Below are 5,810 nucleotides of genomic sequence, written 5' to 3'. Positions count from 1 at the left end.
AGTCCATATTCCAACACCTCAGCCTCAACCCTGTCCACGTTCCCAACTGGCTTGCCCTGTTAGCTTTCTTTGGTGCGTCACAAGCAGAGCCTCACTTGGGCCAGTTGGCTCTCTGCTTCAGGCTTGTTATCATTACACTATCAACCAGGCTCCACACCACTGAAGGAAATCACAGCACTGAGCACATAGGTGCCACTATAAAGTTATAGTCACCAGTGAAAGCTCTGACGAGCAACCTGAGTAGGCTTCCCTAGTAAGCTCTATCTCTGTTTCTCTACAAAATTATTTTAAACTTTCTTCACTCTCCTCAAGCTTATGACCCTGTCATATTTCTCCTTACTATGAGTAGACGACCTCACCTCTTTCTACTAAGCAGAACCCAATACTACATCTCCCATTACAGAAGGAAGAGAAGGGACACAATCTCAGTGTTAACAGGTCAAGTTACAGGCACAAATGAGGACCATTATAATTCTACTTTATTTTGGATTCAAGAGGCATATTCCATTTGCTGTGAAGTCCATAGGACAGTGAAGATTTAGAAGATAATTTCTCTACCAAATTAATTTAATCTCCCAGCTCCTCTAAGAGCATAGTACATCAAGTCTAGACATCCAGGACTCCCACATGGTTCAGCTTCCCCACCCCCATCATCTTTGTTGACCCCTCTGTTCTCCACCACCCACCCAGAGTAATGCCTTTCTCGGGTTTGGCCCCTGACTAATTTACCAGTCACTCTGTTCTGTCTAGTTTCACTGCTACATGAAACTGGATCTTCAGATCTCAAGGGTGGGGTGAAGGAAAACGAGAAAAGTCTCCTCAAGGACGGACAAAGGACAACATGGCTTAAGGACAATAGACCTTCCACCGTGCTAACCTTGGCCTTCTGTCTTTCTCAGATGTGTTGCAGTGCTGGAAGACTATCTGCCTCTACTCCATCTTGAGTTACATTACCAAAGACCCATTCTATTTTCCTAGCCTCCAAATGTGCTAGATCTCAGAAAGGGGAATAGAGTGAAAAAAAAAAAGAAAAGAAAAAGTACCCTTCCCCACAAGAATATGAAAGTCACTATACAAGAATACCCAATTTTATGCTACCATCCTAATGTCTTACCTGGAGCTGTTCCAATTCTTTTTAAATCTATCCTCTTCTCCTGTTTCTGTTGCATGATGAGGTATTTTCCTACTCTCAGAATCAATCCCTTCTAGATACCACAGCCTTCTACCTTCTCAAGGTCCTCAGTCCATCAACGATCCCTCCCTCTCCTGTAGATTGAATTTCTCTCTCTGCTGGCTTTTTCTCAGCAATATTGGAAGGTGCTGCACAATCTCATCACTGTCATTTTACAGCCGTATCTCTTCACTCTCTCCCTTGCTCGTGAACCTTCTGCTGCTCCTCCAAAGTATACACTCTTTTCTCTCTCCAGACATTCATATATAGTATTCTCTCTTCCTGAAATGTCCTTTTTTCCTTGTTCTCCTCTCTCTGCTTCAACAAACTTCTACTAATTGGTCAAGTGCCAGGTTCAAGGAACTCTGGGGTTAGGATAAACGTTCTCACAGTGTTGTACACTTCCTGTTTTAAATACACAGCACACTGATGGTCCTTCCTGTCTTCACTGCTGGACTGCACACGCCATGAGGCCAAACCACATCTTGTCAGTCTCATCTAGCCTAGATTCTGCCATATAGCAGCACTTAATAAATGAGGAAACAAATGACCGAGTTTTTTTCCACCTTAAAAGCAACATGTTTACACCTCCTCGTGTTCCTCTTTGCTCCTTTCATAGTCACAGTTGAAAAAAAATTGCTCTCCTCCTCACCTAACAAGCCAGCTCTCCCCCAGCTGAATTGTCAATAACCTTGTGCTAAATCCAGCAGACAGACATTCCTGTCTCCTAGTGCCTGTGTTCTGTCTCCCTTTGTAATTTCTGTCCCCCTAAGTTATGGAGATCCTCAGAGTTCTACTCACTCTTCCTGGGTGATTTCAAATGCTCCCGTGGTTTCAGTTTTTTCAACATGCTGATCACTCCCAAATTTGAATCCTGAGGCTGTGTCAGGAGTCCCCAAGACAACCTCATCACTCAAAGATTCCCTAGAACTAACAGGACTCAGCATGTAGTTGTACTCCTGGCTGCGATTATTACAGAGATGTAGTAAGGATACACGACTGAATCATAAGGAACCAAGACAGATAGAATTCAGAAGAATCCATATGAGGCTTCTGTATGCTCTCTCATTTCCATAAGGGGTCACACACTCTTCCTCCAGAAACATGTATGTGATGTTTCTGACCAGAGAAGCCCCTGAGAGACTCAGTGTCCAAAGTTTTAATTAGAGACGGGTCATGTAGGCACCCTCTCTCTTGCCCCTGAGAGACTCAGTGTCCAAAGTTTTAATTAGGCACCCTCTCTCTAGCATATACCAAAATTCCAGACTCCCAGAAGGAAAGCAGGTGTTCAGAATAAATTATACTGTCTGCACAAACAGTCTAGCTACAGAGAACAAGACTTATCAGTTAACCCTTGACTGGGGACACTCCGAGAGCCAGTTTTCCAGACATCAGCAAGGGCTAACCGTGCACTCAGGACTTTCTAAAGACAGTGGCAAACCTACTGTGTTTACTTTTTTCTGCACAGGCTGGATCTGTTTCCTGAGCTACAATCCCATATGTTTCCAACATGCCATCAGACTCAGTGTCCTCATACTCACTCTCTTCCTCCCAGCTATTGTACCTATGATCTATCTTCTTTTCCCCCTTCCTCCTCACCCATCCTATTCACTGGCCCTCAAATGCACCCACTTCTTTCTATTCCTACTGCTGCTATTTCTAAAATTTATATCTAAAATTTATATCTAAATTTCTAAAATTTATATCTAATCTTGTCTCAAATGCACCCACTTCTTTCTATTCCTACTGCTGCTCAGGATCACCTCAATCCAACATAACTAAATCAGCCTTCAGAACAAGGCTCTGCCCGTCTACTTGACATCCCTCCAATCTGATTCTCTTATTGTTCAGTTATCTTTTAAACATGAAAATTGGATCATTTCATTTCTCCATTTAAACTCTTTAACAACTTCCCAATGCACTAAGAACATAAATCAAAACATCTTAACAAGACCTACAAGCTCCTGAGTAACCATCCTCTAATAGCTCCCACTCTTATTTTACATCACTCTCTTCCTCTGGTGACATGAATGTCTTGTCAGTTTCTCACTAAGCCCTTTCTCATCCCAGGGCTTTGCACATGCCCTTCCCAAGCCTGGGATGCTCTCTCCTGCTCATGCCTCAATCCCCTGGACCCATCCTTGCGGTCTCAGGTTGAAGGTCATGTCCTCAGAAGTCCTCCCCCATCTTCCCGAGTCTAAATGAGGCCCCCTTACCCTCTTTCATAGTTAGTAAATATATACATTTTGTTTGGATTGTTCATTTCATGCCTCTCCTCCTCTCCACTAGACTGTAAGCACATGAGGGCAAAGACTCTGTTCATCACTGGATATCTGGAATCAAGCTAGTGCTGGTGTCATGTTGTATGCTGTTGCCATCAGCTCAGGCTGCTGTAGCAAAGTACCATACCCTGGGTGACTTAAACAACAGAAATTTGTTTCTCACAGTTCTGGAGGCTGAAAGTCTGACACCGGGGTTCCTAGTGAGGGCTCACTTCCCGGATTGTATCAGCTGCCTTCTAACTGTGCCCTCACATGGTCTTCCTTGGTACATGCACAGGGAGAGAGAGAGCACACACTCTGGAGTCCCTACTTATATGAACACTAACTCATCATGAGAGTCTCACCCTCATGACCTCATATTAACCTACTTACGTCTTAAAGAAAATAATAATAAAATAAAATAAATCTACTTACCTCCTAAAGGCCCATTTCCAAATACCACCATACTGGAGGTTAGAGCTTTAAGACATGAATGGGTATGGCAGCAGGAGTGAGGCACAAACATTCAATCCATAGCATGAACTCTCAGTGTTCAGGAAACAAATGAGTGAATTGCTAACAAAGTGGTATTTCTAAAATTTATATCTAATCTTGTCCTCCTTTCCTCAAAGTTCCTCCATAATTCCCACTGCCTGTAGGATACTTCCTAAAGTTCTTAGCATAGCATCTGAGCCCTTGGTAACCCAGCCCTGCCTCTCCATCCAGTGCCTCTCTCTCAGTGTCTTGCTCAAGCTCCCTTACAACACAAGTCACTGCAGCAAGGTAGTGCATCTGAGGATGCCTAGAGAATGGATGCAGCAAAACAGCCAGAAACCTGTGCTCCTAGAAGCTGGGCTCCTGCTGGAGAGAAAACACATCTGTGGGAGGAAAGCCACACAAATGAGCTTGACCTGAGACCCTCCTTAGAATGGATAGGTTGAGATAAAAACAGTGTCTATCACTCAGCACTGAAAGTCACTAGTAACACAGCCTCTTGTTGCCATTGCTCCTACCTGCTGGGCAGAGCAGAGGTAGTCCCACCACACCAACACCACCCCCACCACATCTTGAGTGAACTAGCACAGCCTTGTCATAACTATGCACATGTCCTTCCCAAGTTCTGTGATTAATAGGTAACACGGCATATAGCAGACCCACAATAGATAGACATTCTTTTCCTCTCTTCCTGTTTCGCATCTTGCAAGCCCATCCTCTGACTTCCACATAAAACATAAAACAAGAAGCTTCAAGACCAAAGCTTCCTGCCCTGGCACTTCTCCCATCACACTTTCTCCTGCTCCCTAGACAACTTGCATTGCCCTTGTCATGTTAGGTGCCACCCCATTAGATCAATGTGGATAAATTTGTCCATAATTCCTTTTGTCTGAAGAGCCTCAATCTATCTGCTGATGGAAATAAAATTTGGGAGAAAATTTGTTGAACTTCAGCCTCTCACCGTCTTCTAAGCTGAAAGCTGATTTTGATGTCACATACTTGGCAAAGGGTTATTATGTGTACTAGAAAAGCAGCAGATTGAGTTAGATGATCTGGCTTCAAGTTTTGTCTATGTCATTTATCAACCAGGTGACTCTAGCAAGCCACATAGTCACTTGGAGGCTCAGTTTCTTCATCTAGAAAATGTCTTACCGACCTCAGAAAATTTGTGTAAAAATCAAATGAAGAAATGTTATGGGAAGATGTTTTGCAAATTATAATATGCTACAGAAATTCAGAAAATTTAATACCGTAAGTCTTAAAAGATTGGAGGCATCACTTGCTGGAAAAGCATTTTGGTTACAACCAAATCCCTAGTTGGAGGAAGATGTAGATAAAGAAGGAAAAAGAAAAGCATAAAATTACCTAATTTAGTGAACACCGGAATTCATAGCATAAATTCTCTGCATGACAGCAAGTTGGAAAAAAATTAGGGGGAACGAAAAGCAAACCTGGATTTGTCTGACTCAGTGATCTGGGACTTTAAGTCCAATGCTAGGCTTGGCAGACATGTGGAGTGTGGACCACACTCCTCTCCCCTCTGAGTGCTGAGTTTTGGGGAAATAAACACAAGATCTGAGGATCAAATATCAACTTTATTTTTTAAATAATATCAAGAGATTGGAAACTACCAATTCCCATCCATATGGGAGTAGTTAAATAACTTAGGAAAATTCATTCAATGAAATACTATGCAGCCATTTAAAAAGGTGAAAAAACAGCAAGGCATTGAACAAAATATATAGTATGCCACCATTTGTGGGAAAATGTGTGTGGACATGTATATACTTATTTGCTAAGGTATGTATAAAACATGTCCGGAAGAATACACCAAACACTGCAAACACTGTTTGCCTCTCAGAGGGGACTAAGAAGCTGGGGGA

The sequence above is a fragment of the Pteropus alecto genome, unplaced genomic scaffold (genome assembly GCF_000325575.1).
Source record: "Pteropus alecto unplaced genomic scaffold, ASM32557v1 scaffold210, whole genome shotgun sequence".
Lineage (NCBI taxonomy): Eukaryota > Metazoa > Chordata > Mammalia > Chiroptera > Pteropodidae > Pteropus > Pteropus alecto.
This window is presented reverse-complemented; position numbering follows the sequence as displayed.